The sequence below is a fragment of the Lycorma delicatula genome, chromosome 8 (assembly GCF_047948215.1).
Source record: "Lycorma delicatula isolate Av1 chromosome 8, ASM4794821v1, whole genome shotgun sequence".
Classification (NCBI taxonomy): domain Eukaryota; kingdom Metazoa; phylum Arthropoda; class Insecta; order Hemiptera; family Fulgoridae; genus Lycorma; species Lycorma delicatula.
The window spans coordinates 48,013,165-48,040,388 of NC_134462.1; the positions used below are offsets into that span (position 1 = coordinate 48,013,165).

The 27,224-nt window shown below is 29.3% G+C and overlaps 1 protein-coding gene and 1 non-coding gene across 2 annotated transcripts in view; both read right to left on the reverse strand.

The window, feature by feature from the left end:
• Positions 1 to 27,224, reverse strand: part of LanB2 (laminin subunit gamma-1) — a 771,247-nt gene that overhangs the window by 605,095 nt on the left and 138,928 nt on the right. The window lies entirely within an intron of this gene.
• On the reverse strand, positions 23,868 to 23,939 carry TRNAP-UGG (transfer RNA proline (anticodon UGG)). The gene has a single exon. It is a non-coding gene; the product is annotated as a tRNA-Pro (tRNA).

Consider the following 27,224-nt stretch of genomic DNA (forward strand, 5'->3'; position numbering starts at 1 on the left):
ACAAACTTTCTGAAGATAGCGTAGATAAATTTTTAATTTTGTATTGATTTTATGAGTACGGAAGCACGGAAGGATATTTTTAACATTTTATTTGCCAAAACAAAAATCTTTAAACGAGGTTCAATAAACAACAAATGTATTTGTAAGCGTCAGCGTGTTACAATGTAGCATAAGCAAAAAAACCCTCAACCTTGAGATTTGTGTGAAGATGTAATGGATGTGCTTGTACATAAATCCTAAAGTTGTAACAGCCATTATTGGATAAATTATATCTAGGTGACCGGATGTTATAACTTTTCCTCTTTCATTTGTAATAATGCAAAAAATCAAGAAAAATCCTGGTTTTATTAAGATAAACACAATTGCAAGAAAACAAACAATTTAACTTTTTTTATAAACATAATTTTTTGTTTAGCTGAAGCAAGAAAACAAACAATTTAACTTTTTTTTTAACAAATAATTTTTTGTTTAGCTGAAGCAAGAAAACAAACAATTTAACTTTTTTTTTAACAAGCTACTAAGACTAAAAAAAATTAACTAACTTAGAACATTTTTAGAAAAACTGTGAAAATTGATCAAACTTACATTCAGAATAACCGTAATCTCAGTTAAAGATATTCCATACACGATGAAAGAAGTTCAGAAGAAATGAATGTTCTTCATTTAAAAAGATAAGTTATGGCAGTCCGTATAATGAAAAAATAAAATTTATTCTAGAAAATTTCACAATTTTGAAATTAAACTCAAATATTTTTTAAATAAAATTTGAAAAAATCATCCATTTTTCATTAAATTCTCATGCAATTATGATAATTAAATTTTCAATAAACTTAATCTTTCCTTTAAATACTTTGTAATGATAAATAAGGCATCGGATAGATAATATTCAGATACATATGTATTCACATCGTAAACAAACAATTAACATCGGAGCACTTGGTTTAACTTAATAATGTTTATAATTCTTTTAATTACTATTAAGTCTTCAACACATAGTTGTCCATCTTGAGACGAAGAAAGACGAAAGATAATTGTAGGGCTGTATTTGAAGGTCACCCAATAAAATATAATAAAATAAATAAATGGGATAGGAGGTACTACTTTTTATGGCCATTAGATACTGTGGGAGGGGAGCAAGTGAAATAACGTCTCGTTGTGTGGTATAAAATATTATAAAGTATTTTATAAATATAAAGGAAATGTATTAATTAATAGAATATAGTACATATAATTAAGTGGAGAAAGAACATTGAGAGAGAAAGAGAGAGAGAGAGAGAGAGAGAGAGAATTCTTTATTATATTGAAAAATATTGCAGTATCATCATTAATATTTCTGCCTGGCGGTAGGTCTCTTACGCCACAGCAGGCTTCATCCAATTTTATCCCACGCCTTCTCCTTCGTTGCTAATAGTTTCCAGTCTTCACCTCATCTATTGTCTTCGTCCTTCTTCTTCATCGCTTTCTTTCTCCTTATACTGACCCTTCCGATGCAGTTATCAAGATTCAACTTCTACATGACCTAACTAGTTTCCATTTATTTCATGTATTTCCGCATAACTGATCTATTTTCTGTAATCCTATTCATAACTTCCTTATTCCCCACTTATCTGTCAATCTTACTTTCTCCATTTTTCTCCATAGCTACATCTCAAAAGACTAAATCAAGTCCCTTTTCCTCTTCCTTATCGTTCATGTTTCACTACTATACAACAAAACAATCCATGGCTAACCTCATTTTTAACTCTGTCCAGACATTAATTACATAATAATTCCCTCTTCTTAGGAAAGGAGATTCATCTGGAGATCCCGGGCTCGAATCCCGGTTAAGCATGACATTTTCGCACGCTACACCATTATCATTCTTCAGTAATTGTAAGTGGACATAGCCTATTGTTACTAGACAAATAAATAAATAAATAAATTTTTAAATCTTATTTTAATAAAAAAAAAAAAAAACGGCGTTGTAAAACTAAATTAGAAAACAGCGGGTCTGTTACTACGTGACTTCCGTCATAAGGGGGGGATTTTAATTGTGATATGACAAAGAAGGAGGTTCCTTTATAGAAACTATGTTCTTTTTCTACTGAATTTATTTAAATAAACATAATTTTTAGCAGAATAACTTGCTAAACTTGTATTTTACTAAACGAAAACAAAACGTTAAATTTACACTTTTAATAAATTAACAATTTTGTCCTTTAATATTCATAGCACATCCCTGCAAACATTTTTTCAATGTTATTTACATTTAGATAGGAGAAATTCTTACAAATAGGTATGCAGTGTTATAATGAATAGTTAAGCGGTACTAATGATTCAGCAAATATGATTACACACTCCTGTAATCAGTAAATATAGACTATTAGTCAACAAAAGATTAAAATACATCCGTTATACTTAAAATAGACGCCAATGAAACGTCAAATGACAACAGTACTGGAAAACAAACTATAACTTAGGAATATTTGCTCGAACAAAGAACAAAGAAACTAAAATGAGTATAAATAATCAAAGCTTAAAGATTTTATTCTGAACGATGACAACACAGCGTGAAATAAATTACGAGGAAATGGCCTAATGATGTGAGTAAATTTAAATTTAAACTATAGTTTACATACTGGATTCTAGGGAAGGAAATTCATTGACATCAGCAGATCTGATCCAGAAAATATTTCTTCAAATGGCAGGATGTGACTGTATAAGTAGAAATAATAATAAAAATGGAGAACAAGAAAAATATGAATAAATCAAAAGTTGATACAAGATTGAAATCCTGATAATTCAGATTATATTGATTAAAAAAAAGGGGAAAAATTAAAAATAAAATACAAAGAAAGAAATCAGAACCACAGAAGAAAATATTATTCCAATTAAGTGAAAGAAAAAATTATAAAAGAAGCGAAATTTTATGGTTATTTGCACACTGAAGAGAGCCAAAGATAAGTAAAACTCTCATGGTACATCTTTTGCAAGCACATGATTCAATTTCTACTAAGGTTTAGTACATAAAGGTTCACCAGATAAAAATCTAAAGTACACAAAAGAAAACAAGACCAATAGTTTTGGAGCTTTTCTTTTCTTATTAGTTCAGCTTGAAGAGAAGCGATTGTAAACTACACTTACTGATTCTCTTCTTTATGTATGTAAATTTTTCTGGTGAATAAAATCCTCTTTGTTCTGCTCTATAATTAGCAAATATCTTGATAATACTAAAGGATAAGTGAGGATTCCCAAACTTTCTAGATCAAACGGTAATATTTTTGAAATTAAAAAATAAAATTATCCATAGTAATAAAAACAGCAATTATGCTTCTAAGAAGGTTCAGAAGATTCAGTATAGAAATGAAAAAGGCAGGAAGATTTAATGGACTACTATTGTAGATTTAATTTAAAGAAACTTTTCTTTCTCCGTTTAGCATCCGGAACTACCATAGTAATAAAGTATTACTTCAGAGGATATGTATGAATGTAAATGAAGTGTAATTTTGTACAGTCTCAGGTCGACCTTTCCTAAAATGTGTGGTTAATTGAAACCCAATTACCAAAGAACACCGGTATTCATGATCTAATATTCAAATCTGTATAAAAGGATTTGACCTTACAATTCTCAACTTCGAAATCAACTGATTGCGATGACGAGTTCCCCACTAGATTAACCCGATGGGTTAATTTAAAGAAACTGACCCAGTAGGGGAAGACACCCTCCATATGACGGTTTTGGTCGCCACGCCACCCACTTCGTATCTAGTCCTTATGGGCTTTACCGGAGGTCGTCTTCAGTACCTCGGCAATGACATCTTTCAGTCAAGGATCAGTCAGGATGTCACCATGCGAATGGTGACATTCCCATCGGTGTACTACTAACTAATATAAACTACAAACAAAACACATCTAGCCAAGTCTCAGACAAGACTGAATAACTTTCTTAGAACGAAGGAATTGAACTGAACCTACCAGAAAGATAAAAATGAGTTCGACACACAACCAATCATAAAACGTAACACTAAAACACTAACAAAACATAGCGATAAATAATGTAACATAACAGTAACAAAAACAAACAAATCTATAACCAAACAGAAACAAAAACAACAACACTTTATCAAACCATAAAACAAAATAACAATAAAACCTAACATAAACACAAAGAAGGAAAGTCTAAGCGGAACATCACATCCCTTCAGCGATCCTTTCTTTCGCCAAATATGCATTAAAACTTTCTACGATTACCCATTCGGCCTGGCTTTTCTAATTAACACCGAGGTCAAGTGTCGACCCGATAATATCAAGCCGAAGAATGGTCTCCGTGCGCATTAAGTCATACCTAGCACATTCATTTATCACATGTTGAGCATCGTCCAATAATCCACATTATGGACACATACCAAAGTCCTCCAGGCTAAATTTCTTTTGTCTGTCTCGAAAATCCTCACGTACTTGTTCAGATGTATTCAATAGGCGTCCCGCAAATCAATAACATTAGGGAAAAGATCATGCGTATAACGCCCATACACTCTCATCCCATCTTGCCTGCCACAGGGCGACACCATGCTGTTTTTTCACCTGACTTCTCCAATTTAAACTGAGACAACCGCTTATTTTGCAGAGTTTGACAATCATTATACAATCATTTACAAAATTGTAAAGTCGTTAGTCTAATGTAACTGCAAGATGACTTTTTTGGTTGAAAAATAAAAAAAGAAAGTTTAATCTTGAGTTTTCTTTTTCAGGCTGAAAACTTTCAAACATCCCTTGTTTAAAAAAACAAAAAATATTATTCGTATTTGAATTTCACAAAATTTTTGTATAGGTATTTTATTCTTTTTAGCTTTTGTATTCCATTCGTAACACCTGAAAAAAATATTGTCTACTGAAACAGCTGTTGGGGTTTTAGAAAAAACTGAGAAAATCCAATAAAAATTTTTCTTTTCTTTGTCATGATGGATTTTCATCAAGTAACGGCTTCAACCATCGATTATTTGAAAAAAAAAAAAAATCTGATGTGGACTCCAAATAACTTCCTTGTACGCCTATTAAATTACATATACAATGTTTTTTTTTAAAAAAGAAAAGTACATAAAATTTTATTTCATTAATAACTTATTTTTTTTATTGTTATTACTGAATTATTATTTATTGTAAACATTTTTTTTCCAGTATATTTAAATTTAAAAAAAGGAGATAAAGTCGGATTCGAACCGATGTGCTTTCCCCTTGTAAGATCCAAATATTTCATTAATTAAAGTTTTATTTGACTATAACTCTGGAACCAATGAAAATAAGTACACCACTTATGATATATCGTTGAAAATCTCTCAGCGAGGGCTTATTACGCAGTTAACAAAAAGTCCAAAATCCAAACTGTTCCAGATTTTGGACTTTTTTGGACACTTTTGGTCCAGTCGATTGCAATCAAAAGAGGAGTTGCACAACTAGATGTTACAACAGTCCTAAATTCAAAATGTCAACATCCTACGACTAATCGTTTTTGAGTTATGCGAGATACATAGTGCAGACGTCACTGAAACGTCAGATGTCCGAAACTGGTCAAAATGGATTCAGGGTTGTCAAAATTGATATTTCCGTTAAAACCTGAAAACCGAAATTTTTCGCAATCGCCTTTACCACGTATAAGGAAGTAAAAAACACAAAAACAAGACTTCATTTAATATCATGTCTTTCAATTTTTCAAATAACCCTATATCAAGAACGAATGAAACCTAAACAAAAATCATAAATTCAAATAGAGAATTTTGCAATTTTAATTACTTGGTCAAAAATGCTACTAAGTTATTTATACCAGGTTACAGAGTAACATGTTACAGTTGACATAATGTCAACAGTTCTCTGCATAGATGCCAAGTCATCTGTGCGCAGTCTGGCGTGTAATTGTAAATGTACCAGTAAGTGTGTAGTCTTGAACAGATTCGGACCGACCGATACATGTCGTTAATTGAAACTCAACCACCAAGGAACACCGTTATCCACAGTTTAGCATTGAAATCCATACAAAAACAACTGCCTTTACAAGGACTTGAACCCTGTAAACTACAAATTTACCATCTTTATTAAAACTCCAGTATCAAAAAATAATTTCTTACTGAAAACTAAACTAATTTAAAACTTAAGAATTTGGAACGGAACGGAACGCAAGGATAACGGAAAATTTATGTATCTCCCTACTATTCGCAGAGCCTGGACAAAATGCTGTGTAATTCTTTTAATCGGACGGATAATTGTTTGTTAGTGATTATATTTTAATTTGTTTATTAAGGACTGAATCCTTAGACCAGATTGAAGTATTAATAGGGGCTGACCTTGGGAGACTATCCGCATATATGCTTCGTTCTCGCGATGTGATTCCTCTTCAACCAGTCTTGAACACCGAAAGTCCTTGCGGTGCTAACGCCCTCCGACCTAGCAGAAATGCGTCCTCTTGGGGCCCTAGCTTTTTCGAAGATGTAATGCACTACCCTCGCCGGGAGGAGTCGCATGTGCTGAAAATGACCTAAATTATAAGAGTTAGGAAACGAGGATAGTTGGGTGGGGAACAAAGTAAGAACCTTTTCTTCACTTGCTCTGTCTTCATCACGCTTCGGCCGGAATCAGGCTGAGTCAAATTCAATAAATAACTATATTAATCTTGTTATAATAATATAAATTTATTTATTTAATGCTCAAAATTAGATAAGTAGTGATAAATCTCGCACTTTTTTATATATTTGTCTATTAAACAAATTCGTATAACATTTTAACACACCCAGGTCGCCCTAATATAAAATGTTTTTTATTTACATACTATACACGCTCTGAAAACGGATAAATAACGATTTTAGGCAGATATTCCGCAAGGATGTCATGACCTCCAATTTTCTGAAACCTATCACCATTTATATTTCCAGATATCTAGAAAAATTTCCCGTTTTTGTCTCTTATTTTTCCTCCACACTTTGCGCTATTGGTGATCATAAGATTTTATTTTTAATCCATTATTAGTATATTGTTTGTTGGAATGGTAGAATAATGTTAGAAGTTCTATTAATAAAGTTTATCGTGTCTTTGCTACAAATTTGTAAATAAACATGTCATAAAGATAGAGTAGCAATTTAATTAAATTATAACAAACGAATCAAAAGTATTTATTACTTAAATAAAAATTGGTAAAAAAAAACTTAATATTTTTTATAATTTGTAACATTTTAAAGAGAAAGTTTGCAGTACAGTTTATTAAAAATAGTTTTACTAAAATAATAGTACTAATAATGGCTTAATTCTTAAATGTTGTATATTGTAAATAACTGTCGTACACTGTCATAAAAAAAAATACACAATGACCACTCTATTATATTCAAAACACTTTTCTAAGTTAATAACTGTATATTTTCAGTCTCTAAGGGCCTATGTAGTACAATACACTTGAAACTATATTATTAAGTTGTATATTTAAAGTATGGAATATTGTTACATCTATATTATTAACAACATTTTAATAATGTAGTATGATACTAAAATTACAATACAATATTTTTATGCTTAATAAATCTTTAAAAACATTAACCTTTATTCCTTTGAACTTACCGCTATGACTCTCATAATTATAATACTTAAAACGGTCTAAATACTAAATAAGTCTATATAACATCGTAATAATAAAAGAGAATATGGCTAAGAATTTAATCTCCCTTTCTATTGTAATATTCTTGAAATACTAGTTGGCAAAATATAATTTATATTAATAATCATGAAAAATCGTAAATAAGAATAGGTTAATTTTGAATATTTCTAACTTTTATTGATTAGTTATAGATTTATTTTCTAAATAGTAAATAAAGGATTACAAACAAAAGAAAAATTAGGTCATTCAGAACATTTTAAAAAAACTCGCTCTTTAAGTCGTAATATAAAAAATTGACAACAAAATGGTTGTTATAATTATCTGGCATTTGTTATTTATTCTTATATAATAGGAAAATTATACATGAAAAAAGTTAAAAAAAATTCAAAAAATCGATACTTTTTTACTTTTATCTCCCACCCACAAAATCACCTCCTAAGAAAATTTTTTGATTTATCTACGTTAAAAGAAAGAAACCAAAAAATGTACAACTAATAAAAAGTTACCGAAGATAGTTTTGTTTAGTGGTGGGGGCAAATTATTATGAAATTTTATTGTAATATTATTACTAAAACTTTAAAACTTTTAATATTATTAAAAGTTTAAATAAAATAAAAAATTGAAACATTAAAATAGTCGATATTTTTAAACTTTGATCGGTACCCAAGTTAATATTGCCCGTAAAGTATTTATTTTTTTGTTACTTGCACTACTAAGCCTAGGAAGGTACTACGCCTGAAAAACATTTTAAAAAATTCAGTTAAAAATATGCAATAAATAAAAGATAGCGTTTTCGATTTCTGGGGAAGAGGGAATTTTGTGTTCAATTTTTTAAAAAACAAAATGGTATGGTAAGCGTACACTCATGTACTGAGCTTAAAATAAAGTACTATTTTTTACAAAATGTTGAGAAACCTGACTATAAAAACCTTTTCTATCCCCTGGATATATTGACCCCAGAGTTTTACCAACAAATCGCCCCATACATACGAGTCTGTGTAAAACGTTTTAGCAAAATCAGCTTAAAAAGTCAAACGTGTTAAGCTTTAAAACACGCCAATGCACATACATAATTACGTACGAACGTTACCCCACTTTTTTATTTTTTGGGGTCCCTGGGATCATGGAAATTCGAGAAATGAAAAAAAAAACCATACCTCTTATTTTGACTGATTATAGCCTTTTCCTTCTTGCATCATAGTTCTAGAGTTATATCAGGAAAGTAATGTTAATAATACAATCCTCAGTAAATTAGTAGTTCTCTAATTTTACTGTAAATAAGATATATAATTTATTATAAAAAGAGAATTATTGTAAGAGTGTGATCCATAATCATGATTAAGATTTATATAAGAATGATTAAAATTAAAGATTATTATAGCAGTATGGATAATTGAATAATTTTATCTTAAAAAATAAATTTTTCTATTACAATTTTTACTTTTTAATTTTTAATTTTTTAACATGGGATAATTGCATAACTGAAGAATTCTTAAGTAATTCTCGATTAAAAATTTCTTGAACCATTTAAAATAATCTTTTAATTTTTTATATTCAAAATATTTTCGAAAGAAATTTTCAAAAATATCCAGAATAAACTTTTATATAAAATCTGATGTCTACTTTATCATGTATCAATAATTAAAAAGTAATATCTTTTTTGCAAAATTTTAAGATTAATTAAATTCAGGATAGATTTACTTAAAAGTGTTTCCTCTGCATTACAAATACTGGCAAAGAATCCCTTTTTTGATTTATTTGTATTACGTTTCTTTATAACTTAAATAGATTTTATATAAAAATTCAAGAGAAGAAACCAGTAAAATCAGTTGTTCAAATGAACAAAGGTTTTTTTTTGTTTAAAAATGCTTTTGTTAAAACAAGTGAATGATTGAAAATACACGTAACTCTAACGTGTGACAGGTTTACGAATAACTGACAAATACAAAATTAGTATTCATGTTTTGGCTGGAATCAGTATTTCTGTTCTTAAGTCAAATACCTTCCCGAATAATTAGAAAACAACGTGATTGCCTATTTGTCATGAATAATTATTCAGTATTACGCGCGCTCACACACACAAGCGCGCGCGCGCAGTATACAGCGTTCTCCCGGAACTTTCATAAGTTATTCTACTCGTGAAAATAATGGAAAAAGTTCATATAAATTTATGTCCAATCCTAAAATGCTTAGTTTGCGAGTTACAGCTAGTAAAAGATTTCTTCGGATTTCAACTACTCCGGTGCAATAAGACTGTACTGAAATATTTAGGACATTAAGCAGAATTAGTGACTTCTTACGATTTTGACCTGAAAATTCGAATAAAATAGATCCCAGAAGTGGAAACAAAACATTTGGGGTGATAACCAATTAACTGGGGAAAAAAGTGTTTTTTTTTATGTTTAGCGTAGAATAACTTTCTTAAATGAGTAATAAAACACGTAAAATTTACACATACTTGTAGAGAATTTAATTCTGAACAAAACTGTGTATTATAAGTTGAATAAAACAAAGAAAAGTTAGAAAAATTCAAATTTTATTTAGAAATCTTCCTCGTCAGTAAACAACACTTGTATAATTGTCGATAAGTATGGTTCAACCCGATGGGTTGAACCAACCCACCGGGTTGGTCTAATGATGAACGCGTCTTCGCAAATTATCTGATTTCAAAGTCGAGAGTTCTAAGGTTTAATAAGGTTTAATTAACTACCTAGTAAAGGCAGTTACTTTTATACGAATTTGAATACTAGATCTTGGATACCGGCTGTTCTTTAGTGGTTGTGTTTCAATTAACCACACATCTGAAAATGGTCAACCTGTGATTGTACATGATTACAATTCACATACACTGATACATATCATCCTCTGAAATAATACATGACGGTGATTCCTGGAGGCTAAACAGGGGTAAAAAAACAATTTGAGCCAGCTGTTTTGATATGGGTAAACTTGATTTGTTTACGTGCACTCCGATCCGCTTAGATAGATGACTTGTATTGATGCCTGGACTTCGCTTAACTGCATGGGTATTAATTTCAGCGTGGTGTTGAGCAGTGCCGTAGTTGGTACCATTACTAGTTAGTGAACCTGTTTCCCGAAGACTGCGAAAGTCGAGCTAATTATTTTTGGATCTCGTATCCAGAGACTCGAAAAACGTATTTCACGTTTTACTGCACTCACCAAAAGTGAATACAGTGTCAGTGTATTCCTGTGTTGTAAGTAAGTACAGAATTACTTCAATGAGAAACTAAAATGAAACGTTCAAACTAAAATTCACAGAATAAAAAGCGGACTTTCTTAGTGTTATTTTAGTTACCAGTAATACAATTATTAACTATTTTATCTATCATTTATTTAGCAGCTAGCGTGATGAATTATCCAACAATGTAAATGAGAAGAAACTTTCTTTTACAAATATCCAAATATCCACATTTTGGAATGATTAAACCCATTCCAAGGCATATATAAGAAAAAAGAAAAAAACAAGTTTTTGAATTTTCCTGAAATTTCTATTAAATTTAAAATTAATCATTCCTCCAGTAATAGTTTTATTTTTAATTTGTACGGAATTTTGAAGAAAAAAGCGGTAAATATGTAGTCAAAAATTCTTTATTAAACCGGTAAAAAGTAAAAAAAAATCCCTTTCGGCACGCTGGAAGGCGGAGGTAGATTTCACTGGTGCTAAATAGGGGGATAAATTTTTTATCCGGAGGTCCCGGGTTCGAATCCCGGTCAGGTATGGCATTTTCACACAAGCTACAAATCATTCATCTCATCCTCTGAAGCAATACCTAACGGTGGTCCCGGAGGTTGAACCAAACAAACAAACAAAAAGTAGGGATAAAGAAGATTTTCTCCTTAAAGTTAAAAACTTCAAAATTTACTCAATACGACAATGGTTGCATGTAAAAAAAGTTTCACATGTTTAACATAAGACAAGACTCATCTTATTACAATTCCAGCAATATTTTGGTCATCCCTTGCCGTAAGGGTTGGTCATATCAAAAATTGTTTCAGACAAAATCTTTAGGTATGTTTAGGTGAATACCGACCACTCGATACTGTGCCTATTAAGGAAGGTATGATTTTCTGTCTTAAAAACCCCATTTTTTCACCCCCTGGGCTACATCAAAAAAATTTCTTACATAAGTTTTAGGCCCTTATCCAAAGAATGGTAGAAACTTTAAACGAATTCGATATATTTTACTTAAGAAAGTTCCGAGATTTTGGGAAGTAGTTTAAGGAGCAATTTGAAAGTGATCGGCGCAAAATTACGGCAGTTACTGTGTCCACAAGAATGAGAAATATATTTATATATATATATATGTAGATATAAACAAAAAAAATATATATAAAATTTTGAGTTGACGGTGGTTTTGGGGTCTGGGAGTTCTGAAGCGCGAAAATATGTCGAAATTTTCCGGAAGTCGAATCATGGTATCCATTAAAATAGGTATTTTAATTCTTTAGGTTATTAAAATGAAAAAATTGTTATAAAAATAATTTTAAAATTTATTTCCTACTTCTATGATAAAGGTTAAATTAATTTTAACATTATAAAGCCCTATTTAAGAATGTAAATAAAATACAATTCACCATATAAGCTGGAAGAATTTGTATGGGAATATAAGATAGAGATTTTGTTGTGTATGAAAAATCACATGCCAGACCGGGATTCGAAGCCGGAACCTTCGGATGAAAGACTGAGACCCTACCACTCCACCATGGAGATCCAGCCTTTTGGGCTAGAAGAAAACTTAATGTGGGAAAAAAATCATGAAAATCACGTTAAAGTTCATCATTTTTCGTGATAAAAAGCAGAGATTTACTTCGTATTTTTCTCTTTCCCAGTCCGTTTAAAAAAAAAAAAATATTAATAATATAACCAATTACGTAATGTACACACAAGTAATCGGTCACCCATCTTTTTAATGGAAAAACCAATTGTGAGATACAAACTTAACTTAGAAACCAATACATACATATAATTTTATAATTATGATTTTTTTGTTTCGTGGATTCCTTAAAAAATTTTAAAAAATGCAATAATAATTATTTTTTTAATTGGCATCCAGTATTTTCCTAGAATTTCACATGAAAATAAAACAAGGATAAAAAATTGTAACGGATTGTTACATATACATATGTAACAATATATTTACAATATATATATTTACAATATATTCATAAGTTATCACCTTTTCAATACTGCATACTCAGTTTGATAGGACAAGACTTTTTCTATAACTATTTTTTTTTTACGCTTTTAACTAACAACAATTATCAGAAACGAGTTTATTTAAAGATTATATATATATATATATATATATATATATATATATATATATGCACCATTATTTTGTACATGAATTCAAGAACTTAATTGTCAGCAACATTAATAAAATTACTGAGTTACCAAGATAAATTCAATTGGCTTATACCGTTCTTCAATGCATGCAACATATAATCCGGTATTAGAAGGGGAGAAAAGAAACTAAACGACTTGCAAAATGTGTATGCAGAAAAGTGAATTCTGTCACTATTAATAGACTTTATTAATGTAATACAGCAATACAGAAGCCAGATATACCACGTCATAGCTGGTTCTTTAACAAAGGGATAGATTGTATAGTATGAAGGGATCAAGGAAATACGATACTAGAGGTTGAAGCGATAAAATATCAACTTCCATGAATCATATCCGAAGACTAGTATATATATATATATATATATATATATATACTTATATATATCTTTCAATCTTATAATGATTGAAAGATATTTTTTCATTTAACTAAAAAAAATAATCAAAGATAAGGATAAAATATTCACATTTATTCATAATACATCATAAAAAGATTTTATTGTTGAATTGCATCACTAAATTTCACAACGTTTTATCACCATCTAGGTAATAAATATGCAGTATAAAGATATAAGCTATATCCTATCACCATACACAGAATTGTAGTATAAAGAAAAGATAAAAATGTAATATAAATTATATCTACCATTAGAAATTTATACGGATGTTAATGGTTGAATTGATGTGTAAATTTAAAATAGGTGTACATTCCAATAAAATTTAACGTTCAGTTATGTTCTCTGGTCATTGTACATTTTTGTAATTTAAAGCCACACCTTTTTTTATAACCTGAATTTACTTCTTTTTTTTTTTAAATTTTGTTTATTATTTGTAAATGAAACTGAACTAAATGAAAACTCATATACTAACATATTTTGTGATGCTACACACAGACAGTTTCGAATATGATATTCCTGACAATTCTGCTCACATCCGGTATTAACAGACAAAGAGATATAAAAGAAAAGAGGTTTAACCATGCTTCCCTCATGTAGAAAATATTTTTTTTAAATGAATATTTTTTATCTTTTGTATACGGAATAAGATTTTATAAAAAAAAAAAAAATTAAATGTTTAAATTATTATATTAAAATATAAACTAAACGTAAAAAAGTTTCTTGGAAAATTATTTTGGTGGTAGGGGAGCAGAAAAAAAATTTTAAGTTCGAATTTTTTTGGTTTTTTTAAACATATAATTATAATTTTACAATCAAACTTCATCATAAATTACCCCCACCACCAAAAAAAAGAAATCTTACGTAACTTTTTTCATGTATCATTATTTTAAAAAATGACAAAGTTATATTTTTCAGTTATAATTTTTTTGGGATAGAAATAATTTATGATGAAGTTTCATTGCAAAATCACAAGTATCTATTTAAATATACAAAAAACTATTTAAAATATCAAATTTTAATTTTTTTTGCTCCCCTACCTCCAAAACTGTTTTCCAATTTGTTTTTAATTTTTCTACGTTTACTATGTAAAGTGAAAGAAAAAAATCTGAAAAATGAACAACCAAAACTTTTAATAATATTAAAATATAGGCTTCTCCGCTACAATATTGTTCCCAAAATATTATTTTTTGGGCCACTTGCAATAATGCTATGCTTATGAAGATATACGTTTAAAAGATACGCAATGAATAAAAAGACAGCTTTTTTCTTTTTTTTGGGGAAGAGGAAGTTTTGGGACAAATTTAAGAAAAGGATGTTCTATGTAATATAAAGTAGGGTTATATTTGCAAGAATTTGAGAAAATTGACCCCAAAAAACTATCTACCCCACACCCCTTGGAGATATTAATTCCAACAATTTAACAACAAATCGCCACATATGCTCGAGTCTCTGTAAAAAATATCATCAAAATCGGTTAATCCAACCAAACGTTATTAAACATAAAACAAGCCAACACACGTACGAATATGATCTAAGACTATTTTACTTCCTTGTACGAAGTACTGTGATCGCGAATAATTTCGGTTTTCAGATTTCAATGGAAATATCAATTTTGACCATCCCTGAATCCATTTTGACTAGTTTCGGAGTGACGTATGTACGTACGTATGTATGTATTTCGCATAACTCAGACCGATTAGCCGTAGGATGTTGAAATTTTGTATTTAGTACTGTTGTTACATATAGTTGTGCATCTCTCCTTTTGACTGCAGTCGACTGAACCAAAAGTGCCCAAAAAAGCCCAATGTCCAAACAAATTTGGATTTTGGACTTTTTATTAACTTCAGTAATAAGCCCTCATTGATAGATTTTTAACGATATATCATAAGTGTTACTTATTTTCATTGATCCCAGAGTTATAGCCAAATAAAAGTTTAATTAATGAAATATTTGGATCTCAAAAGGGGACGGTACATCAATTCGGAATCAGACTTCATCTCCTTTTCTTTTTTTTTTAACTTAAATATATTTATTTATTACTAATTATTAACCTCTGGTTGTAAAAAAAGTTTTACGATAAATAATAATTCAATAATAACAATAAAAAAAAGAAATGAAAAATATCAAAAGATATTAATGAAATAAAATTTTATGTACTTTTCATTTAAAAAAATGTGTATATGTAATTTAACAGCCGTACAAGAGTCATGCAGTGTACACATCAGAGTTTTTGTGTTTTGGGGTACCTGGGTCATAAAATTGCGAGAAATGCAATTTTAATTTTTATTTTTTTTGTTTATTTAGACTTTTAATATTGTTAAAACTTTCGGTAACGTATTACTGGTTGTACATTTTTCATGGAATTTTTTTAAAATTTTCTCTACTTAACATTTTAACATTTTAATATTTTTTTAACATTTTCTCTACAAAACTTTTTTTGGAAGGTGATTTTGGAGGTATGGGTGCAAAAAAACAATTAAAAGATCCATTTTTGAATTTTTAAACTTTTTAGTTTATTTAAACCAAAAACGCAAAACCGTACCCCATTTTTAGATACAATTTTTAAATTCAAGCCTAATAATTACTGTGTACACAGAATTGACGCATACGCAATTATCACGATACACGTTCACAGTTTACATTGTATGTAAAAAAAAAACTTAATTCTAAACTAATAATAGAAATAAGGTGCTAAGTTTCAATTGTAGTTAAATACAGTATATAGTAGATATCACAATCCCTATGATAACTACTACGCCGGCCAAACAAACAGAAGCTGCAACAAACTTAACTTTGAATAACAGAGTATTACTTGATCATAGAGAGATAATTGCATTACATTAGAACGAATTGACGTACAATCTAGACAACATGGCATGGTCAGTGTTGCAATTTATTGATGTATTCATCTTGAATCGCTATTCATTGACAAATATGGTACCATGGCATTTCTATTCAAAATTTTCCTGTAATCAGCACAATAATAGTTCTCGCATATTATTAATATTCAGCAATTCACACAAAAGGACATGACCAGAGATCAATAAAATAGAAACGTGACGATTATGTCGATAAGGTAAGACTGATTTTAACTGAATAATTTCACATACCAAATAATTCCAGAGGGAGATAAAAACGATATCTTTAAAAAGCTTAAATCTAACCTTGAGTGGCTTTTTCATTTATTCTGCTCTTTGAAGCAGCATATATTTAAGCTGGTTTATTACCGATACAATATCGTAGTCAATCAGTAATAAACTACTAAGTTTAAATATTCGCATTTATTTATGATTGTGGAAAAAAGGAGCACCTGCTGTCAGGAGAAGGCCTGGAAGCAATCTTAAGTAGTTTTTTACTTTGTGCTTTTTTTTTGGAAACCCATTTTTCTTATTTTATTTCTGTGGGCATTGGTTAGACCTCACTGTATCTGTGTTAACAATGTTGGGATTTATAATCGTTAACGTAAAAACCATTGCCTGTTAATATCAATCAAGGAATACTTCGATGATTACGCAAGCCTACACTGCATAAAATGGTAAATCCGGGTCTTCTAATTCCTCAGATATTATACTAGAGCTAAGACTAAATATTTTAGTTAATCTGTCCATTTTTAAATGTAAAAGATATTACAAAAATTTTTTAAAACTTGCCTTATACTTTTTATTAATCCTTCAATCAAATTATTATCATACATTACAAGTGTTTAATTGGTAGATTAGTTTGGATTTCAAAATATAACATCATATATATGTGTGTGATGATGAAATGTTGTCAAATTCGAAACTACAAAAACTCCCGTACCAAGTGGACAAACGTCTTTAGGATTTTTCATCTGCGATCTCAAAAAGCCTGCATGGCCGTTTTGCAGAATTTGCAATTTTTTACACTCGCACCCTTAATTTACCCTCGTACGGAAGGATGTTTTTTAAAAATAATAGTGGAATTGTATTGTCACCCGACCTTAGTAATTGTGCAAAATTTCATTAATAGGCAATGTCAGAAAGTGTGTTAAATTATTACACCTGCACTCTTAATTTACCCCCGTACTGGGGGATGTTTACAAAAGTAATGGTGGAATATTGTATTACCACCCGACCTTTATAACTGTGCAAAATTTCATCTATAGACAATGTCAGGATGTATGTTAAACTAAGGATGCAAGATTTGAAGACAAACATGAAAAAAGCGTTAAAGAAAAGGATGCAAAAAATAGTATCATTTTTAATGGAAATAGTGCTGTAGTATTGTGAAAGAAAAAACATTATTTTAAATGTAATTTCACCTCTATTTCTTACATAACGCATAACAGTTTTTATGACTGTATATTGATCTGCTAACTTCAAACTAATATTATAAAACAAAATAATTTCCAGTACAGTTATCTTTGGGGGGTCTTATTTCGAAAACAGATATTTCCTAAATTGTTATTAAAATACTAAAAAATAGATCTATTTATTAAATTGTTATTGATCTATCCTAAATTGTTATTAAAATACTAAAAAATAGATCTATTTATCTAGAGGCCAAAACAAAGCAACATCCTGAAAAATCTGATTAAACTGGTTTCTGTCGATGTTACGTTGGCTCCACATGAATTCGCAAAAATAGAAAGTCTAGCGGAGTTCACGATGTACCACACACTCCATGTGATTCCGTCTTTTCGTTGCTGCCCATAAACATTCCACTGTTTTTGTATCCAATTACCGCATACAAAGGATCTAGAAAGTTAACAGTTTGATGTGTAAAATTGCAATCTTATAGAATAGGTACATCATCGTAACTCCAACAACAATCATCAGAAATTTTGTTCGTCCTAGGTCTAATACACTCTATAACACATAGTAACGTGTATTTCGTTCGATCGAGGAACAGATATACGAAACACTTTTGTTTCTCTGCAAATTCCCGCAAACATCCGTCGCTTAGGGTAGAATGTTCTACCCACATTATGTTTTTGCTTTGTAAAAAGAAATTCATTTATTTCCACATTCAGACTATTCTTGCCTATTAATAATAGATTATGAAGTAACATATTCGCTCACACTTTCCTTACAATTAATTATAGTGACATTATTAGTACCAAATTCTTCATTACAAGACTTAAAACTATTATATAACCTACACCATTTGTATAGGAAATAACATATCTCCAATTTCAGTTTGCTGGATTGCGGCCATATACCACTCTAACGAGCAGAATTGCATCAACTCGCCTTTGAACAACGATTAATGAAATATTACTGAACAACGATTAATGATTTATTCACTGTCGATTAATGAAAGAGACGTTTCATGATCCTGTACGCAAAATGTAGGATTATGTAAAATTTCTTTGAATTGTAAAAAAAAACTTACAGCATGCTATATGGCACCCCACGTTTTTCCCGTTTCGGATGAAAATAACGAATAGTAATAATTACAGCAGTACAGGATTGAAATAAACAGATTGCCCCGACTAGTACACAGCCAGCGATATAACTTTTAATATAATTATTATAAACAACAGATAAGATAAACGTTAGCAGTTCAATAATGCATATTATTATTATTAATTCGTAAATAATTTATTAGCAATTCAGGAAATGAAAACTTTTGAAATATGACCCATAAAAATGTATTATTTTATCAATAAAATAAAAAGTATCATATCATTTCGTACGGAATAATTTCTATTTTGTTACCTTATTCTAAAAACACACAATTATTAACAGAATAATAAGTCTCTTCAAAAGAAATTACTATTTTAATCATATTTGAGTCTAAATCGTTATTAGACTCTCAAATAATTCAAATACATTTGAAAACACCCAAATCCAAATATTCTTTAAATTTTTATTGAAAATACATTTATTTGTATTAATTCATAAGATAAAATACAGTAAAAAAAGAATATAATACATAAAAAAATACAAATGCCCCTCCTCCGCTGGATTTTACATTATTATGTAATATGTACATAATGCATGTACATGTATGTATTTCTTATTTGTATGATTTACTGGAAGTACTGTAATTGGATGTTCTTCGATTAAAGAAATTAGTCGCTTCTAGATTGCTCCACAAATAGCACAGTTTAACTGATCTTGATTCAAACTTCACTCGATATTTTCAGAAAAGCATCAAGTAAAGCATCAGAAAAGCATCGCTTTTTTCCCGATACTAAAGGACTAGATGATGAAGCATTATAATTTGATGATCTTAGGATCACTTAATAAATAGAAGCTATTATATACAGCAAGTATACGAAGACAAACGAATATCATACGAGATTAATATACGTATATAAATATATAAAATATATATACGCGTATATTTATCGAAAATGATACAAATCGAAAAAAATGAAGTACAAATAATTTATTCCTCTTAATAAATGTCGCAGAATTAAGGCTGTATTTAAAAAAATTTGCTAACCGAAGTGTTTCTTGAATTATTAGAAGTTTAAAATAAAAGACCTATTATTTATATTTATACAATAACGTAATTAAATATTCTATTAGAAACTCGTTATAAAATTTTATAAATAATAAAAAATGTTTTCCAACTTAAATCATAATTTAAAATCATAATTTAAAAAATAATTTAGACTTTTCTAAATTAGTGATTTCTTTATCATTGAAACAAAACTAATTTTTTTATCAAAATAAATGTAAAACTAATAACAATTTACCCATCGGGTTGGTCTAGTGGTAAACTCGTCGTCGTAAATCAACTGATTTCGAAGTCGGAGTTCTCAGGTTCAAATTTTTAATAAAGGTAGTTCTTTTATTCGGACTTATCAAAAAATCTAAATTGTTTTAAATTGTTGTAAATCTTCTAAATTGTTGATGCGACTATAAAAAAAATTAACTTTTATTTTATTTTTTTTTAAAACTTCTAAAAATTCTTTAAGTATTAGTAAATTAATAACGAGATCCATATTGATGAAAGTTTTTTTTTAAACCAATAAATATTAACATCATTTTATAAAGTTTTTTTATTAAAATGTGACAACTTTTAACATTTTTATCTGAAGAATTTTATGTGTAATGTAGCGTGCATACGCGTGCATTTTTTTCCAATATTAAGTAATTATAGATAAAATAGCGAGCAAATAGTTATTTATTTATTCTATTAAGTTAGGAATCCGGTTAGTTACAAATGAAATCAACTTCTAATAAAAAGTTAATAACCTGCTATTTTGTCATACCATGTTGAATAAAATAGGCTTAGTATAGAATTAATGTAGTGTATTATATACAAAACACACATGCTCTCAGTTTAAGTCTGTAATTCATTTACACTTACACCAAACAAACCGGCGACCAAGCAATATAACTTTTTATTCATCAATAATTTAATTTTAAAAAACAGCAATATAATAAATATTATTCTCCCCGATCAGAGAACTAGTATTCTTGATTAAGAGTTCCTTATCAATTATTTTTACCTTCCTTAAAACAAAATCCATTATCCGTCCAATATAATCATGCACACTGCTTGAAGATTAAAACAGATTATTATGGCTTATAAAACAACAGTAAAAAAGGAACTTAACACAAGCCAAGTAGTAATCTACTTCTCCATCTGGTTAAGATAGATTAATATTAAAACTACATCGGATTAATTTTTTTAATGTATCGTTGAAATCTCAAAGTTCGAAAAACAAATTGTATATTACTAGTATAATCTTTGATAATTTTTATCATAAATTATTCAATAACGGTTGTAGTATCAGCTACTTTTAGTCAATAGTTTTAAAACCAATTAGGTTACAGTATTTAACAAGCTTGACAATTTATATAATTTTGAATGAAATACAAAAGGAAATAATTTATATTTAATGTAGTAATGCTAAATTGCATAATTTTTACAATTTTACAAATCTTTCCAACTTTCCAAACGTCAAAGCTAATTAAAAAAAAAGAAAAAGGATTTAGATATGTTTTGTGTTTATAGCTTTGTCCAGTAGTAATAGATCAAGAACTGGTGGATTTTTTCACCAATTATGTAAATGGACTGTGAATGTGAATGAATGAATGAATGTGAATTTTGGAAATGGTGGGGGGGGTTTTGACCGTATCTCAAATCCCAATGGACAGACACGTAACTGAGGACCAAAGGCTCCTGGACAGGAGTAAAGTTGCACTCGAGAAACATGCTTCGAATTACAAAAATTTACAATTTTTTTTAATATATATTTTTATGAAAATATATATTTTAGGTAAAGACAATTAGGTTAGGACCAACAAGAGATCCCGGGCAGGGGTAAAATTGAAAGAAATCAGTTATATCTCGAGAAATATTCACTCTACGAAAAAAGGTTTACAATAAATTTTGTTTGTTTTTCCAAGTTTTACAATTTAAAGAAGGCGTCTTGTATGACTCAGTTTACTTGTAAAATGTTTACTTGAACTAAGTTTCTTTGACATCTCATTCTTTACAGCTGGTAACTGTGGCATATACACTTGATCCTTTATATCCCTTCAAAGAAAAAAATCGCACGGGGTCAGATCAGATCAAGCGAACGTGGAGGCGACGGCAAACAAGCTTTGAAATCTGGTCCTCAGCGATCAATCCAGTGGTCGGAAAAAGAATTTCATACAACGAATCATGTACACGTGCTTCCGCGAAAAAGAACGCCCCGTAAACTTGCCGGGATACGGCACAAAAAACATTCAATTTTGTGGAGTCTTATTCTCACTAATATATATAATGAGGATTTGGCAATATTTCGTCACTGAATACAACACGATAAATCTTCATCGTCAAGGTGCATAATTTCATTAAGAAATGAAATGTAAACGTGTAAGACTCTCTTACACGTTCAAAATTATCTTCGGACACTCCCTTTACAAATAAGTCGTTCAAAATAATAAGTGGTTCAGTGGTTTAAAATTGTTTTTACTATCTACGAATGTTACTGTCTCTCGGGGAATCACAACGGAACATCAAACGGAATCAAACGGAACGCACGTTGAACGGTAATTACAGACTCACACTGCAAACTGCAAAACACTGAACGCTTTCTGTTGAGTTTCTAAAATTGTTGAGTTTCTGTTCCATTTCATGCATAATCAACCATGTACGTGAAACTTGACAAATGTTACATAGCTTTAAAACCTCCAATATTCATTCTGAAACACGCTGTATAATGATGTAACGTACATCCTTATGTTGTAATAAAAATAACTGGGACAAAAATTAATTTTGCAAACGTATCAAGAATTTTAATTTTTATTATTCATATTACAATAACTATTTGTAAATTTTTAAAAATAAAATATCGACAGAAATGATAGTCTTTCACCCGGAAGGTTTTGAGTTCAAATCCTGATCAGGCTGACATTTTTTCACAGGTTAAAATACATATTCCTGCTCACATAACATGAACATAGGTGGTTCATTAACAAAGTTGAAATGAATTTAAAATAGATAAATATTAATAGCTTATGTTGCGTGGTAACAAATTTTGTTTTGCTACATGTTGTGATTTGTTACAAATGCGTATGTTAGAACTGGACTTTTACATTATAGTATCTTATTGTAAAAAACAAAAAATAAAAAATAGAGGCTTTAGGGAAGAAGAGAAAAAGTGAATATTTGTGGCATATCTTTTAAAGTGATGGACTTTGCTGGTTAGTCATAAGACTTCCAGGTTTAGTTAATTTGGTCACACAGTAAGACAAAGATTTTAAACACAGATGGTAGTGTATAAAACAAGTAATTGTGGAATCAACCGAATTATGATACAGGTTTACTTTGTAAACCTTTATTCCAGTCTTGACAATCTTGATCTGTGTACTAACATCTAACATGTTGGTTGATGGCCAAATCAGGCACATGCCTGATTTTTATACACTTTAAAAATCTGGACTCGTAACTTCTAACGTAGTATGTTACTGCTTACAGTCAAAATTTTTGAAATTGTTTGAAATTGAATTGTAGAACGAAAAATTATTTCTTTAAGAATTATAAAACTGGACTGTTAGTCAAGGCTTACACTCAAAACTCCAGTTCAGAGGTTAATAGTCCAATCTGATAAATGTATTTTGCAAATGTACTTATTACCCGATGCCAATTTAGAAATGATCTGAAAAATATAACAATATTAAATTGCTTAACCTTTAAGTCTTACTCATTACATATTATTAAAAGGGGGAAAGGAAAAATGTATATATTAAAAAATATAAGCCTTTAAAGAACCTATGAATATTAAATTCCAGATGCTTTTAAATTTTCGATCTTTGTATTTGTTTATAATTTTGTAATAGTTATTCTTTTACTTCTTTTCAATTTTAATTTTTACACTCTTTTATTTAAATAATTGTGTTGCCAATAATTTCCTAAAACATTTATTTATTAAAACAAATTTATAGAACGTAAATGTATAAAATATATAACGATTTTTTAAATTAGCTTAAGTAAAAATAAACATTAATAAAATTCTATACAAAAGTAATTATATAGCATACACACAATAACTTGAATCAAAAGAAACAAAAGTTAAGGGCCCGTCCGGGATTTGAACCCGGGACCTCCTGCACCCAAAGCAGGAATCATACCCCTAGACCAACGGGCCTGTTGTTAAACGTATAATAATGTATTTGTTATTAAACTGTAAGAAGAAACAAGTTTTACGACACTAGAAGTGAACGGTAAAATAAATAATTATGTCAAGGCCAATGAAACTGCTCTTGAAAGCAATTTGTTCAACAAAATACGTGTTCAGACTAGATTAGTAACCACGCGGTCTGTTCTTGGTCAGTTTAAAACCGCTCATTGTAGTCAACTCATGTACGCAGTATAAATTTGTGATTAAAATTATTATAATAAATTTATTATGAATCTTGTTTATAATGTTTGCTTTTTAAAATGTTATTAATGGATGAGATGCTTTTGTAATTTTTTTTTTATGATAATAAAAACTAGAATTAAAAGAAAGTTATAAAACTGGCAACAATTTTGAAGAACTTTAAATTAAACGAAAATCTGTTACAGCAGCAGATGTAAAAAAATATTGTAGAAATTCAATCTAATGCAAAGGTGTTTTCTTAAATTAGAAAAATACAAGTTTAAAATTCAAAAAAATTATTTGTTAAAGTTAATAAAATTATTTGAAAGTTAATAAATTTACACAATAACCATTGAAGTTGGTTTAGTGGCAAACTCGTCGCCGTAAATTAGCTAATTACGAAGTCGAAAGTTTTTTTAAAAAAATAAGAAAAACCCATCTTCATTAATTTAATTTTAATTTTTCTTTTTTAACTTGGTTTAATTTAACTTGCGGTATCATAACGAACCACGCTTCTAACTTGCCCTGCTCAAATATTTTCGACATGTAACTTAGCAAAACTCAAGAACGACTCAACCAATAGATATGCTGAAATAGTTAAAACCAAACCAATAAAAATCCTGTTTCTTATGTTTTACGTACAATAAACGGTGCTAAATGGGTAATAAACGCAAAAAGGTTTTAAACAAAACTTGTAGAGAATTTAATTCTGAAAAAGATGGTGTAAGTTGAATAAAACAAAGAAAAGTTAGAAAAATTTGAATTCTATATAGAAGCAGTACATACGTCAGAAAAATTATTAACGTAAAAAAAAAACAATTTTTTTTTCACGTCAAAAATTTGTAAAAATAAAATTACTGTTAAAAGCTAATTTAAACATTTTTTAAAAACTGGAACAATTGTAAAATAAAAATAAATATTAAAAACTCACAGACCCCGACAACGCTTCGCTATTGCTAGATTTGAGTATAAATTAAACGAACAGAATTGAAAGTTTGATAAAACATTAAAAAATTGAATATTACGAAACTTCACAAAATTTAACCTTTCAGACATTCTACTCTCTAAACACAGTAGTCGGTTCAAAATACCTTTCTTACTGGTCATTAACTTTCTTTCTAGTGGTCAGATCAAGGATTTCAATAACTTTAAACCTTCTCCGGACAACGCGGTCCATTTTACAAAAAATCGCGTAAGTCAGTCCGGTAGTTCTTTAGTCTATACAACACTCTTACAACATTCTTTAGTCACATACGAACATTACCTTTTAAATATATAGAAGAAGAAAGTCTGTTTTTATATATTCCGAATATGAGCCAAATCGGACCATAAATGCATTTTTTTCAATTATCTCAACCCCAGCACCACCTAGCGAGTCCATACTAATTCAGAAACCTTCAAAGGCGTGTGCACAAAAATTCACCAAAGTTTCGTCGCAATCGAATGAATGATATAGGAACAAACGAACATTCATTTTTATATACATAGATGTTGATCAGGTACTGTGAATAGTGCTGTCGTTAGCATCTCAGGAATGGTCGAACTGAGACTGTACAAGACTACACTTCATTTACACTCATACATATCATCCTAATTCATCCTCTGAAGTATTATCTGAAAGGTAATTACCGTAGGCTAGACAGGAAAAAGTAACCAACTTCATCAAATCCATTCATGTACAATTTCAGATACACTACTACAGCATATCTAGAATTTAAATGAAATTAAGTAGTAGTTTTTGGGATTTTTGGAGCCACAAAATTTTATACATGAATGATATTTTCGTAATTCTCATACCTCAAAACATAAAGAATTCTTTTTAACATCCAATCATACCATGCAGCTGAAAAAATTACCTCAAATTAAGGTTATTACATTTGTTTTCGTCCTTAAATTGAACGTAATTCAGGAACTAATCAACCAATTTTCATCAAACTCTTCCTTGCATAACTTCTGATATTCTACTATTGCATATCTAAATTTTAAAGAGATTGATGGAGTAGTTTTGGGTATTTTCGAGCCACAACTTTTGAATATAGGCCTACATGTAGATAAGGTTATTACATTTAAGTGAATGGTATTTTCGTATTTTTCTCATCTCAAAAAGTAAAGAAACGGTACTTTTCTTCGGTAAGTCGGTAAAAAAAGTTATACCTGTTTTTAAATTTATGTTTTCTAATTTCTTGCGCAAAATATTATACAAAATAAAATAACGAAAAGACGGTCTTCTTACACAGTTTTATTTATTATTATTATTATTATTACTTTTTTCGAGAAATTATTATATAAATGTATTGTAACCTTCTTCTATTATCGAATTGAAAAATCAAAACTTTAGTCTAACCGTCATATATCTATTTTATCTTCAGAATTTACTGAAAGATAAATATGAAGTAAAATAAAATTAAATAGAAATGACGTACTCTCCGTTCTCAAGATAATAAAACTTTTTATATAAACTTAACGATAAAAGTAGTTTAATAATGTTTGGTCACATGATGAAACAAGCCATATGGTGTCTGGAATTTAGTTTATGTACTGAACTGTGTAGGAATACTACTGACTAGGATTATGTAAATTCATAGCTTTCGAATGTTTTAGAAAATTGATATTGCTATTAAAATGATTATTTAAATAATTTTAAATTTTAAAAGATTTCATTTTTATTATTTTTGAAATAGAATATCCTAATTTTTTAATTCATAATTTTAATTTCTGGTTTCAACTTCAATTTCTACATTTATATCTTAACCCCTATGTATATCATAACCCCTTTATTGTAGGTACATCTTTCTTGTTCCTACTCTAAAACCGAATTGTAAATAAATAATCGTTTTTTTTACTACGTAGGTTTGAATTTTATTGTTAAGTCGAGTTTTTCATTAATTTATTTCACATTTTACGGAAAATTATAATTGACTATATTAAACGTGTATGTCTGTTTCTTTATTTTCGTAAATTCTTAATTGTTATTTACCCGATTGGTTGTTTAAAACCGATTAAAAAAAATGGTGTTGATCTTGAGGTAATAGTCAACGTCAGGTTCAAAATGAAACCCAGGTCACCATGAGG